The following is a 15,684-nucleotide window of genomic DNA, read 5'->3' as shown; positions in this document are numbered from 1 at the left end:
ATGTATTTGACATTTTTTTCCATTGTTTCTTTTTTTTTCTTTCTTTTTCTTTTTCTTTTTTTTTTTTTTGGGTTTTGTTTGACTGATTCTTTGTGTTTCCTCGAGTCATTCATTTCTATTTATCCAATTCTAATTTTTAATGATTTTTTATTTCTCTTCATTCACTTTAAAAAAATTTTTTTCTAATTGTCCAATTGAGTTTTTAAGTGAGTTGTTTTTTTCTATGGGATTTTTTTCCATTTCACCAATTTTATTTTTAAAGATCTATTTTCTTTTTCCAACTCACTAATTCTGTTTTTCAAAGATTTGATTTCTTTGTTCACTCTATCTTTAAATGAGTAGGATGACTTATCCAGATTCTCTTGCTGAGCTTCCTTTATTCAGCCATTCTCCAACTGATGGGCATCCACTCAGTTCCACTATGAAAAGGGCTGCAACAAAAAATTTTGCACATGTGAGTCCTTTTTCTTCCTTTAAGATCTCTTTGGGATACAGTTAGTCCCAATAGACACACTGCTGCATCAAAGGGTATGCACAATTTTATAACTTTTTGTACATAGTTCCAAATTGTTTTCCAGAATGGCTAGATCAGTTCACAGTTCCACAAACAATGTATTAGTGTTCCAGTTTTCCTACATCTTCTCCAACATTCATCCTTGTCTTTTTCTTCATCTTAGCCAATTTGAGAAGTGTATAGTAATATATCAGAGTTGTCTTAATTTGCATTTCTTTGATCAATAATGATTTAGAGCATCTTTTTCGTATGATTAAAAATAGTTTTAATTTCTTTATCTGAAAATTGTCTGTTCATGTCCTTTGACCATTTATCAATTGGAGAATGGCTTGGATTCTTATAAATTTGAATTAATTCTCTATATGTTTTAGAAATGAGGCCTTTATCAGAACCCTTAAATGTAAAAAAAAAAAATGATTTCCTAATTTATTGCTTCCTTTTTTATCTTGTCTGCATTAGTTTTGTTTATTCAAAAACTTTTTAATTTAACATAAACAAAATTATCTATCTAGTAGTCAATCATGAGTTCCCATTCTTCTTTGGCCACAAATTCCTTCCTTCTTAAAATCTGAGAGGTAAACTATCCTATGTTCTTCTAATTTGCTTATGATATCACTCTATGTCTAAATCATGAATCCATTGAAAATCTTATCTTGGTATGTGGTGTTAAGTGTGGGTCGAACTCTAGTTTCTTCCATTCTAGTTTCCAGTTTTCCCAGAAGTTTTTCTCAAATAGTGAGCTCTTATCCCAAAAGCCAGGCCTTTTGGGTTTGTCAAACACTAGATTTCTATAGTTATTGCCTATTTTGTCCTGTGATTCTAACATATTCCACTGATCGACTACTCTTTCTTAGCCAGTACCAAAAGGTTTTGATGACAACTGCTTTATAATATAGTTTTAAGACTGGTACAGCTAGATCACCTTCATTAGCATTTTTTTTTTCATTCATTCCCTTGAAATTCTTGATGTTTTGTTCTTCCAGATGAACTTTGTTACTATTTTTTTTAAATCTGTAAAATAATTTCTTGGGAGTTTGATTGGTATGGCACTAAATAAGTAGATTAATGTAAATAGTGTTGTCACTTTTATTATATTTACTCAGACTACCCATGAGCACTTTATATTTTTCCAACTGAATAGGTCTGAATTTATTTGTGTGAAATGTGTTTTGTATTTGTGTTCATATATGTGACATTCTCTTGGTAGATAGATCCCCAAATATTTTATACCATCAACAGTTATTTTGAATGGAATTTCTTTTTGTATCTCTTGTTGCTGGACTTTGTTGATAATATATGAAAATGTGGAAGATTTATGTGGATTTATTTTGTATCCTGCAACTTTGCTAAAGTTGTGAAGTGTTTCTAGTAGTTTTTTAATTGGTTCTCTAAGGTTCTCTAAGCATATGATCATTTCTCTATGAAGAGTGATAATTTGATTTTCTTATAATCTACTCTAATTCCTTTAATTTATTTTTCTTCTCTTATTGCCAACATTTTTGCTAACATTTCTAATACAATATTAAATAGAAATGGTGATAATAGGTAGCCTTGTTTCAGTCCTGGTCTAATAGGGAATGGTTCTAGTTTGTCCCCATTACATATGATGCTTGCTGATGGTTTTAAATAGATGTTACTGATCATTTTAAGGAAAAGTCAATTTATTTCTATACTCTCTAGTGTTTTTTAATAGAAATAGGTGTTGGATTTTATCAAATGTTTTTTCTGCATTTATTGAGATAATTATATGATTTTGGTTAGTTTGATTACTGATATAGTTGATTATGCTAATAGTGTTCCTACTTGGTCATAGTGTTTTATCCTGAGGATGATTTTCTGTAATCTCATTACTAATACTTTATTTAAGATTTTTGCATCAATATTCATTAGGGAGATTGGTCTATAATTTTCTTTCTCTGTTTTCAGCCTACCTTTTTTAGCTATCAGCACAATATCTATGTCATAAAATGAATTTGGTAGGGCTCCATCTTTCCTTATTTTTTCAAATAGTTCATATAATATTGGAATTAATTGTTCTTTGTATATTTGGTAGAATTCACACATAAATTCATCTGGCCCTGGGGATTTTTTCTTAGGGAGTTGATTAATGGCTTATTCTATTTCTTTTTTCTAAAATGGGACTATTTAAATAACATATTTTCACTTCTGTGAACCTGAGCAATCAATGTTTTTGTAGATATTCCTCCATTTCATTTAGATTATCATATTTATAGTTGGGCATATAGTTGGTCAAAGTAACTCCTAATTATTGCTTTAATTTCCTCTTCATTGGTGGAAAGTTCTCCCGTTTCATTTTTGAGACTAACAATTTGATTTTCTTCTTTCCTTTTTCTAATCAAATTAACTATAAGTTTATATATATATATATATATTTTCATAAAACCAACTCTTGGTTTTATTTATTAATTCATAGTTTTCTTATTTTCATTTTTATTAGTCTGCCCTTTTATTTTCAGAATTTCAAATTTGATATTTAATTGAGGGTTTTTAATTTGTTCTTTTTCTATCTTTTTCAGTTGTAAGCTCAAACCACTGATCTACTCTTTCTCTATTTCATGCAAGTAAGCATCTAGAGATATAAAATTTCCCCTTATAATCACTTTGGCTTTATCCCATAAATTTTTGTATGTTGTCTCATTATTATCATTCTCTTGATGGAAATTATTGATTATGTCTATGGTTTCTGCAAGGATTTTGTTTGCTATTATAAAGAGCTGTATTTCATCCCATTGACCTAACCAGAATTTCATTTTTTTCTTCATACCTGTAATATTTAAACCTAATCAGGAATTTATGGAGATAATTATTGCTAAGTTATGCTCATTTAATTCCAGATCATCTTCTGAGAAAGTTCATCAAGCAGTATATTTGGGGTGGTAGAAATGTGTGATGATCTTGAGTAAACTGTAGCAAAAATAAGTGAATGACCTGGAGAAAAGATCTTGGGTCAGATTTTCAGGTGAAAAAAGCAACCACGAACAACATAAACAGATTCTCTTATTTTTCCTGATTTTTTTTTAACACATTAAGACACCTGGGTGGCACAATGCACAGAGTGAAAGGCCTGAACTAAGGAAGACCAGAATTTAAATTTGATCTCAGTCACTTATTAGCTGTCTGATCTTGGACAAGTCACTTAAGTTTGGTTTGCTTCACTTTCATTATCTGTAAAATGAGAATAGTAATAATTTACCTTTCATGGTTATTGTGAGGAACAATTTGTGAAATATTGGTAATGTTCTTAGAATAGTTCTGGCATATATTAGCTGCTACATAAAGTTGCCATTACTGTAAATTTTGGTGATAGTTGATCCTACTCCTCATATTCTGTAAGTAATAGTTTAGATTGGAAATGATTGGATATTTCTATCAATGACCAAACACCAAATATCAGAGAAATCACTAACCTTTCTAAATTCTATCTTATATTGAAAGGTGAGTTTTGTACTCTTGTCTTGTTACTCATAAGTCCAGATTTTCTCCAGATTTTCTGATTATCAGTCCTTTTGGAATTATGAATCAAATTTCCTATGGAAATTTATTTATGGAATAAAACAAACAACAGAACGTGTTCAAGGAGTAGACAGTTTAATTGCAGAAATAACATGCAGACAGCTATGGATAAGCAAGATAAATACAGAATGCAATCTTAGAGGGAAAGCACTAGCATTATGGGGAATTAGGATAGGCTTCTTGTAGAGAATTAGATTTTAACTGAAAAGTGAAAACAAAAAAGTAACAAGGAGATGGAGGGAGGGAGGGGGACAGACAGAGAGAGAGAGACAGAGAGACAGAGACAGAGATGGGGAAAGAGAGAGAGAGAAAAGAGAGAGAGAGAGAAACAGAGTGATAGAGAGAAAAGAGAGAAATAGAGTGACAGAGAGAAACAGAGTGACAGAGAGACAGTGGGACAGATAGAGACAGATAAAGAGACAGAGAGCCATGAAAGACAGTAACAAAGTCAGGAGATTAGGAAGCCTCTTGAGTTTGTTGAGTGAGAACATGGTAGGAAGTGACATGGTCAGATCATTTTCTCAGCTGACTGGAGTGGAGAGATGTTTGAGTCAGGGAGACCAAGTAGAGGCTATTGTAATCATCCATGCTAGAGGTGATTCAGGGAAGGCAATAGGATTGTATTGATGTCAGAGTAGAAAGGTTATAGAGTTAGATTTGAAAGGACTTGGCAACTTTTTAGATATGGTTCATGAGGCAGTAAAATGAGTTAAGGATGGCACCTAAGTAATGAGGCTGGGTATTTGGGATGAGAGTAGTACTCTTTCTTGTAACATGGGAATAAATAATAGAAGGTTTGGGAAGAATTTTGATGTCTTCAATGTCTGACCAAACTCTTAACTTATATCAAAATTTTCCCCTATAATCCAAACCATTGCCAGTCATCTTTACTTTTGTCTTGTCACTGTGCTTTGATCACTCTGAATAAGTGAAGCTGACAACTTTGAACCATTCTGTTTCACTTTAATCTAGTAGTCAACTAATCATAATAGTCAAGATATCACCTGTGATGTCATCAGTTCTCTTTGAAAATGAAGGACAAATAACAAACCATTCAATAGGCAACTGGAAATAGGAGATGTTAAGCATGGATATATCTAAAAATTATTGGCTTAGAAATGATAATTGCATCTTAGCAGCTAACAAAATCATCAAGAGAGAGAGAGTGATAAGAGAGTCCAAAACAGAGTTTTGGGAGGTTAAGAGGTGAAAACTAAATGAAGATCCATTTTTTAAAATTGAGAAGGAATTTTCACATTGATAGAAAGCAAACCAGGAGAGAACAGTGTAACAGAACCCTAGGGAGAAGAAAGTCTGGAGATGAATATATATGCAAAAATTTTTGTAGCAGCCTTGTTTTATAATGATAAGGAACTGGAAACTAAGTGGATACCTAACAGTTGGAGAATGGCTTAATAAGTTATGATATATGAATGTTATGGAATATTATTGCTCTATATAACTATCAGCAGGATGATTCAGTACCTTTGCATATATTTTGAAATTTTTTAAAGAGTATGATAGAAAATATTACTGGCTGAACAAAAGTAAAAATGGTCAAAGACTGATAAAAGACCAATTGTTTTGTTTTGTTTTGCTTTTTTACTTTTTTATTGTAGCTTTTTATTTACAAGATATATGCATGGTTAATTTTTCAGCATTGACAATTTCAAAACTTTTTGTTCCAATTTTTCCCCTCCTTCCCTTCACCCCCTCCCCCAGATGGCAGGTTGACCAATACATGTTAAATATGTTAAAGTATAAGTTAAATACTACATATGTATACATGTTCATACAGTTATTTTGCTGTATTGGATTTGGAAGTAGTATACAATTAACCTGTGAAGGAAATCAAAAATGCAGGCGGACAAAAATAGAGGGATTGGGAATTCTATGCAGTGATTCATAATCATCTCCCAGAGTTCTTTTGCTGGGTGTAGCTGGTTCAATTCATTACTGCTCTATTAGAACTGATTTGGTTCATCTCCTTGTTGAAGAGGGCCACGTCCATCAGAATTGATCATCATATAGTATTGTTCTTGAAATATATAATGATCTCCAGGTCCTGCTCATTTCACTCAGCATCAGTTCATGTAAATCTCTCCAGGCCTTTCAGAAATCATCCTGCTGGTCATTTCTTACAGAATAATAATATTCCATAATATTCATATACCACAATTGATTCAACCATTCTCCAATTGAGGGGCATCCACTCAGTTTCCAGTTTCTGGTCACTACAAAGAGGGTTGCCACAAACATTCTTGCACATACAAGTCCCTTGCCCTTCTTTAAAATCTCTTTGGCATATAAGCCCAGTAGTAACACTGTCCGATCAAAGGGTATGCACAGTTTGATAACTTTTTGAGCATAGTTCTAAATTGCTCTCCAGAATGGCTGGATGTATTCACAACTCCACCAACAATGTTATCAGTGTCCCAGTTTTCCCACATCCCCTCCAGCATTCTGCATTATCTTTCCCTCTCATTCTAGCCAATATGATAGGTGTGCAGTGGTATCTCAGAGTTGTCTTAATTTGCATTTCTCTGATTAACAATGACTTGGAGCATCTTTTCATATGGCTAGAAATAGTTTCAATTTCTTTGTCTGAGAATTGTCTGTTCATATCCTTTGACCATTTATTAATTGGAGAATGGCTTGATTTATTATAAATTAGAGCCAATTCTCTAAATATTTTGGAAATGAGGCCTTTATCAGAACCTTTGACTGTAAAAAATGTTTTTTTCCAGTTTATTGCTTCCCTTCTAATCTTGTCTGTATTAGTTTTGTTTGTACAAAAACTTTTCAATTTGATATAATCAAAATTTTCTATTTTGTGATCAATAATGATCTCTAGTTTTTCTTTGGTCATAAATTCCTTTCTTTTCCACAGGTTTGAGAAGATCAATTGTTTTGACAATTACAAGATCAGTGTTAATGTTGAAGAAATTTGAAAATCAGATTACAGAGAGTTATGAAAAATAGGAGGAAAAGAAATAGAAAATTTATTGTAGATGACTCTCTCAAGAAGTTTAGGTTTGAAAGGAAGAAGAGATTTAGGATAAATAGCTAGAAGTAATAAAGGGATCAAATTAGTTTTTTTTTTTTTTTAGGATGATATAGGAATATTTGTAGGCAATAGAGAAGATTGCACACTAATTATAAAAAAAAACTGGATAATAAAATAGTCAATGTGTTATGGAAAGCTGTAATGGTATACCTTGTGAATATAAGCTGCTTTTTCCTTAGCAAAGAAAAAGGCCAGACCTTTCTGCGACACAAAAGGAAGAAATAGTGATCCAAGGTATCTGAGTGATATAAAAGGAAGAAGATAAGAGGAGCTCCTGGTAAAGAATTTTTTTTTTTCAGTGAAATATAATGCAAAGTTCTCAGTCAAAGGAATGGGGGTAGTGTGTGAAGCCATGGGAGGTAGGAGGAAGAATGAAAAGATTTGCAAAAGTCTCTGTGGTAAGTGAATACTTTAAGGGGGTTTAAAAGGATTGCTATGCCATAGTAAGGAACTGCTTGAGAGTTTGTGACACAAATATTTAGTGAACTTTGTCAATATTATTTTGAAATTTGTTACACCTTCATTCAGTACCACAAAAGACATGAGTAGGCACTAAATGGTTGTAAGGAAAGATCATGTAAGGAAATGGCTGTAAGGATGTAAGGAAATGATCAATGATAGAATAAGAGGTCAGAGACTTAAGAAAACAGGCCAGGATAGAATTGGACTAGTTCATTAAAAACTTGAGATGGTGAGTCAAGAAGAATAAAGTCAATACAGAGTTGTTGGCCTAGGGAAGTACTGATGGGTGTAGAGACTAGAAGCCAAGACAAAACAGCAACATTATGAGTTTCAAGGCAGAGAGAGAGGTGGAATAACTATGGATTATGAATGGCAAAAGTAACTTCAATTTCAAAAATGTGGACATTGAAAATCAAAGGCAAGGCTTTCATGTTCCTGAAGTGGAATGGAGGAGTATTATTTAGGAAACAAGCAAATTGAGCAACCAAGATATTAGAATATTTGATGAAGTATCAATATATATGCTGTTATCTAATATGAAGGCAGGAATTGGTGAAAAGAAAAAAGACTGAGCAAAGCTTTGAATTCTTTGTGGAAGGAAAGAGAATATCTTGGAGGTCAGTAAATAACAGTTATCAGCATCATATTTGAGTGCGAAATATAGGTTGAATTAGTATTAACAAAGTACTGTTCACTAAGTGAAGGAGGTAGAGAGACAGCCCAGAAGTAGAAATTGAAAACAAGTAATAATCCAACTTCTACACCATCACCAGTGAGCTAGAGTGTATATGAGTAAAAGTACAATCTGGATTGGAAAAGTTGACCAGCTAAACTGGGTCATCAGGAAAGACTTTGGACTCTATGGGTGCAAGAAAATGAAAAGAGCAAGAAAAAGAGGTTTAAAATGAAAGCAAGTTTGTTAACTATGGAGTTAAAATTACAAGAAGCTCAGTGGAAGGGAGGGAGTGGATAGCTTTAGAGTGAGACATTTGAATAGAGTGGGTGGAAATAAGGGATTAAGCAGTGAGGGAAATATTTGAACATGGATAGCAAAGGCTCGTAATCATTGAATGGGGGGGAGGGGTATGAAGAGGTAGGGATATATTAATCATTGAGGATTTAAATCAGATTGGTTTTCCTAGCTCTTTGGTATTTGGGCTCAGGGTGGAATCTTTCTGGGATTCAGGCAATAGTATAAAAGATTCCTAGGAAGGCAAGATAACCAGTGTGAAGTTGTAGGAGACCAAGAGTGGGATGGAATGGCTGGCCTTGGAAAGTTTGGATTCTTCCTTCCATCCTTCCTTATAACTTTCCTTCCATTTTTTTCCTTTTCTCCTTCCTTCCTTCCTTTTTTCCCAGGTGAGTATGGAAGCCTTAGTAAATAAATATCAGTGATATCTGGTGAATAAATGTTAAATAAAAATATTAATTCAGGACAGATTTGAATGGAAAAAATGCTCTGTAAATCTCAAAATGCTAAGTAAGTGATGATATGATGATAGAAATCTTGAGTTTATTTTCTAGCTCTTCCATTTTACAACCCAGCCAACTTTGAGAGAGTCACTTTTCTTTTCTGGATCTTAGTTTCTTCATCTGTACAATGAAAGATTAGATTAGATAATATCCTAAGCTTTAGGATCTTCCAGCTTTATATCTTGTGCAGTTTGATTTGTTGTTTCTGTTCATCTTTGTGTTTTCTGCCTGCATTTATGTGGATAGCAATTTCTGGCCTGAAGAATATTTAAACATAAAAATCATTGCAGTTAAGACTAAAATCTCAGTAAAGTAGCATCAACTGTCTCCAAAAAATGAATCTTTTTTTTTTTTTTTTTGCATTTCACTTCCTTTTTGTAAGGTATAGGAATAGTGCTTTTAGCTATAAATAAGAATAATTTTCTGATGCAGCACTACACCTTAAGTAAAGTTAATGATAAAGATTCATTTGATTGGAAAGGGAAAGGAAAAGGATCTTACTCTTCTCAGAAGTCTTCTTAGATATAAGATTCTTTTAAATTAAAACCCACCCAGTGACTAACAAAGGACATATTTGTAGGTAACTAAACTAGTACTAGCAAAATACCAATCATTCTCTTCTACATTTCCATTGAAAAGCAATGCAACCCTTAAGTTACATTATAATAAATTCCCTCATAGAAATGTGCTGCTTAAGCAATGAAAACAACTAAGCCTATCTGTTTCCATTTCAAACCATTGAAATAGATTCTTTTAACTTGGGGTCAGCGCACACATATTGTTACAATTCTGTACAAACCTGGTCCTGAAACAGATCCTTTCCCGCCAGATATCTAACCAACTATGTATCTGTCCGGGAAATTCATTACCAATTTTAAAGCAATGCCAAATGAAGTGAACCACACATCAGAGCGCACAGAGATTTTACAAGAAAAAGCCTACTTTTTTTTTTATTGGCTAGCAAGAGAAATTTCCTGTTATGAGCTACAAGTATGGTTTTAATGTGGTTAGGTTTATTTTGAGATGTGTGTGTGTGTGTGTGTAAGCAAGCAGGGGGAGGCTAGAGAGGATGGAAGTTTAAAAACACTGTTTTTAATGTAAATGGAACAGTATGTTTCCTCAAAAGGGTTTTTAACTGGTCCTGCCAACATGAGAAAAACACTGCTCCAAAATTCTTCATTCTAGATATGAAGTTCCTGTCTCTGGGCTTGGACTTGAGTTGAATACATTATGAATCAAAATCAAAACAAAAACTAAACAAAACAAAAGCAAAAAGCAAACAAACAAAAAATCCAGTTATAGTCTAACCCTAGATGCCACAAAGTAGAGAATGGTATAGCAGGGTAGGCAAACTGAACTATGGCACACATTAAATTTACTTGCTTGTCTTTCAATTATAATCTCTTTTTATATTCAATTGGTCTCATGTCCAAAATAAAGAGTTTGACTATCTCTGTGTACAGTTGTTTCATTTGTCTCTGCTATGACTAGAAGCCAGATAATGTTCATATATGGATGGAATAATTAGAAAATTCATGATTTGTACTTAAGCTTGTAGATCTATTCTCAAAGTTTTATCACCATGATCATGATCATCATTCTTCAGCTTTCACCGGAGTTTTATTTTCTTTGAATTTTTAAAACTTTATGGTCTCAGCTTTGTGATTATTATCATTTACTAAAGAAGACTATAGCTTCTCCATGTCACATGCACAGGAAAAAAGAATTATCAAGAACAGAAAAATTCATCAGATGGTGGCCCATCCCTGGCTTATATGACTTCCAGAATTAGTCTGGATGTGTTATTGGAGATGTCTTTCTTTCTTTCTTTCTTTCTTTCTTTCTTTCTTTCTTTCTTTCTTTCTTTCTTTCTTTCTTTCTTTCTTTCTTTCTTTCTTTCTTTCTTTCTTTCTTTCTTTTTTTCTATTATAGTTTTTTTTTTATTCACAAGATATATGCATGGGTAATTTCTCAGCATTGACAACTGCAAAACCCTTCGTTCCATTTTTCCCCTTCTTCCCCCCACCCCCTCCCCCAGATGGCAGTTAGACCAATACATGTTAAATATGTTAAAGTATATGTTAAATACTATATATATATATATATATATATTATATATATATATATATGTATATATATATATATATATATATATCGAGAGAGAGAGAGAGAGAGAGAGTTATTTTGCTGCACAAAAAGAATCGGACCCTGAGATAGTGTCCAATTAACCTGTAAAGGAAATCAAAAATACAGGTGGACAAAAGTAGAGGGATTGGAGATTCTATGTAGTGGATCACATTCATTTCCCTGAGTTCTTTTGCTGAGTTTAGCTGGTTCAATTCATCACTGTTCTATTGGAACTGATTTATTTCATCTCATTGTTGAAGAGGGCCATGTCCATCAGAATTGATCATCATATAGTGTTGTTGTTGAAGTATATAATGATTTCCTTTTCCTGCTCATTTCACTCAACATCAGTTCAGGTAAGTCTCTCCAGGCCTTTCTGAAATCATCCTGCTGGTCATTTCTTACAGAACAGTAATATTCCATAACATTCATATACCACAATTTATTCAGCCATTCTCCACTGAGGGGCATCCACTCAGTTTCCAATTTCCAATTTCTGGCCACAGCAAAGAGGGCTGCCACAAACATTCTTGCACATACAGGTCCCTTTCCCTTCTTTAAGATCTCCTTGGGATATAAGTCCAGTAGTAACATTGCTGGATCAAAGGGAATGCACAGTTTGATAGCTTTTTGAGCATAGTTCCAAATTGCTCTCCAGAATGGCTGGATGTGTTCACAATTCCACTAACAATTCCAACAGTTTTCCCACATCCCCTCCAACATTCCACATTATCCTTCCCTGTCATTCTAGCCAATCTGATAGGTGTGTAGTGGTATCTCAGAATTGTCTTAATTTGCATTTCTCTGATTAATAATGACTTGGAGCATCTTTTCATATGGCTAGAAATAGTTTTAAGAGATGTCTTTCTTATAGGATTTGTCTAGGTGGCTTCTGAGCTCCCTTGAACCTCTCAAATTATGCTTTCTTGGTTCTCAGATGACAGACATATTCCATTAATTATAGTGTACAGTTGATGCTAGAGACTTTGGGGAAGAAGACATTTAGGAATCCTTTTTTAATTTATGGCTTAAATCAGATTGGTTACCATGTTTTGGAGGTCTTTTGGGAGTCTTGGTAGAACCCATCTTATAGAACAAGTGGGATGTTGGGAGAGCTGGATGAATCAGAACCGGATATTAGTTCAGGATCAGTGTTTTAGGATATACTATTCTTTAATATCTGCCTAAAGTTGAATTCAAGTCTAGTGAAATCTGAGTAGACCTAATCAGTTTAATGACACATTTTTCTTTCATGGTTAACTATCATTTTGGCTATCATTTTTTTTAAACAAAATGCATGTTTAATATTGGGAATATAATTGCAAACCAAAACATAGTGCATGAACTTGTGAAAAATTTTACCCTTATTTGCTTGTTTGTGATCTTTAACAATGTTATATAGAGATATCATAAATATTATGTGTCCTACCAATGCATTCCAGCTGATCATTATGCTTTTTGAAACATGGTACCCAAACCTGGTCACATTTTTTCAGATATCACTAAAAATGGTAAAGTACACCAGGATTATAATATTTTTATCTGAAACATCTGTTATGATGATCTGAGATCATCAATGCTTAATGGTTTCACAGGTACCTAAGTGGTCCAGTGAACATGGAATCAAGAAGACTCAGCTTCATGAATTCAAATCTGAACTCTCAGATTCTTGTTCATTCTTCATTCTTAAAGAGGACCAATGACACCAGGAGGACCTGAGTTTAAATCTGGCCTCAGACATTTAACACTTCCTAACTATGTGGCCCTGGGCTAGTCACTTAAACTCAATTGCCTTGGCAAAAAACAAACAAACAAAGAAAAAAAACCAGAAACAATTCCTCAAATAGCTGTGTGACTCTGAGCACATCACAACCCTATTTGTCTCAGTTGCTCATCTGTAAAATGATACAGAGAAAGAAATGACAAATTATTACAGTATGTTTCCAAGAAAATCTCAAAAGGGGTCATGCCAAGTCAGATATGACAGAAATGGTTCAATAGCAGCAGTTCAACGACAAGAAAGAGCTTCATTTTCAATGTTCTATGGATGAGAAAAAATTGTTATAGTCTTACAAGATGCAGAACTACAAACTAGAACTGCCCAGCATCAGCAGCTTGGTGGCAAACCATACCTAGTCCAGGCAAACTAGACCTAGTCCAGAGTACTTCATCAATTACCTTTGAAGTCTTTACAAATACAAGCATCTTGCTGAGTTTCCTGGCAGGATCAATCTCCTCTACTTCTATCCTATCGGAAACTAAAGCCATCAGATTGTATTTATATACTGAGTGGGAGGGGGATGATGAAGGGTTCAGGTTGGGGGTGCACTGTAAGAACAGTGGTATTAAAATAGCAGGTCTCAGATGGAGAGTTTCATTGTTTGTAACACTAATTTTCAGAGTTCCACTTCCAAGATTTATGAGAGTAGCAGCCTTCCTCAGGACACAGATATTTATTTAATTCAATGTTCTTGGACTTGATTGCCCATGCCTGGTTGAATGATCTGCTGTGGTAACTGAAATAGGAAACTATTACCCCTAAAGTTAATGGCCATGCTTGTCACTTTAACTATACTCTTGAGTGGAATTTCCTCCCTGGAGACCACATAATGCTTCTTTAATATGAGCTAAGATCATAGCAACTTTGTTGGCTATTATAGCACCCTGCTGACTCATATTAGCCTTGCAGTGCACTAGATTTTTTTCATTTGAACTATTTTCCTAGCTTTGTTCCTCCCAGACAGTATGTGTACAATTGATGGATTTTAGTCTTGGAATATATTAAATTCAAATTATTCACTTCAAGATTAAGGTCAAATGGTGGAAGGTATTGATCATCACATATCTGATAAATCCTTTCCTACCAATCCACTTGATGATCCCAAGGCATGGAGATTTATCAGAAGAGGAAATCAACTCTGGAGCTAGACATTTGTATTAGACTTTTGCAAGGATGAAATAGGAAATTGTTAAATAATCTAAAATGACTGGAGCTGCCTCATAGATGATTGGTAGCTGCGAGTCAGACAATATGACCTCTTGTTGGAGAAACCTTACCTCTCTATTGTCTGTAAGAGGGAACTACAGAAATGATTCTATCCTCTTCTGCTTCATCTTACTTGGATTTCAAGACTAGAATATACAAATCAGGGTGGGTTCCCCCCCATCCTTCAACTCTTAAAATAATGATAGTGATATAGAAGAAGCACATGAAAGTGAGAGAGAAATGTGTTTATACAGTTAACTCTAGTATGCTTCTGCCTTTCAGTTTCCTTTTCTGAGTACAAGTCAGTAACAGTTAAGGATCAGTAACAATGATCCTTACAAATAGATATTTCCAACTTTGGGAGTCACCACATATACAATCCTGAGTGTTGCTGTTACTTGAATTTGAGTAAAGCACCAAATATCCAGAGAGAGAAGATATTCACAAGAAGAAACTTTTTCAGAGAAGAAGGTAGACAAAAGGACTTTTGTATAGGTGAAATATTAAAGCCATGATCTAGCTGGACAAAAGATATGGGCTTGACAACTTATGCTGATCACTATACATTTCTTATAAGGTAGTGGTCCAACATAACTTCACAATATATATTTTATACTGCCACAAAGGGACAATGGAGTTTGATATGATGATAATAATGACCTACTTGATTGTTTTAATTTCCTACATTTTTAAATTTGCATATATATGTATGTAAATATAATATTATAACATCAGTTACTATAATGAAGGAAATTTTTTTTTTTAAAGAACCCAATACCCAATATGCATATTGAATCCTGTGTTTGGAAGAGACCTTGTTACTCAACATTTGTGAAAACCTAAGACATATATCTTATCTACATTTTGATTTAAAATTTTCCCGAAATTTAATTCTAGAGTGGGTGGAGGAGGAAGGAAGAAGCAGAGAGAACCCGAGACCTTGAAGTCAAGGGGCTTTGGGGATCATCTAGGCCCTGTGCTACCAGGGAAGTTATTTGGTTGCCTTGATTTGATAAGGTGAAGCTCTACCTATGTTCTCTTTTCATCATTCCTGTTTATGTCTTAAAAAGTGGGAAATAATATGAATTTTTTAAGCAAAAGTAGAGGTTGGGAAAATAGTTGATATCTGTTTGGTGAAGTCAAGCTACCCATGGAGCAAACCATATGCTTGCTAATTTAGACAAGAACTGGAAAAAAGAACTAATAGAGATAGTGATACAGATAGAGGAAGTTTTGAGGCTCCCTGTATTCTTTCTCTTTCTACTTTTTTATTGTTTTGTTTCTGAAACCAGTTCTGTTAAATGATGATGAGACAATACTTGGTCGAAGTCCAAGTAGTCAATTAGTTCCTTTTGCACAATTTCTGCTGTTCAGTTACTGAATACTTAGATTTCACTGTAAATAAGCACAAGAAGGAAGGTAAAGAAAAAGACCAGATTTAAAGTTTCTTATAAATGTAATTATGTCATGTCCAACTCATTTTTATTCCAGACTGATCATATTGGCCAAGCAATAGTATTT

This window comes from Antechinus flavipes, chromosome 2 (genome assembly GCF_016432865.1).
Source record: "Antechinus flavipes isolate AdamAnt ecotype Samford, QLD, Australia chromosome 2, AdamAnt_v2, whole genome shotgun sequence".
In the NCBI taxonomy this organism is placed as follows: Eukaryota; Metazoa; Chordata; class Mammalia; order Dasyuromorphia; family Dasyuridae; genus Antechinus; species Antechinus flavipes.
Note: the sequence above shows the minus strand (reverse complement) of the source record.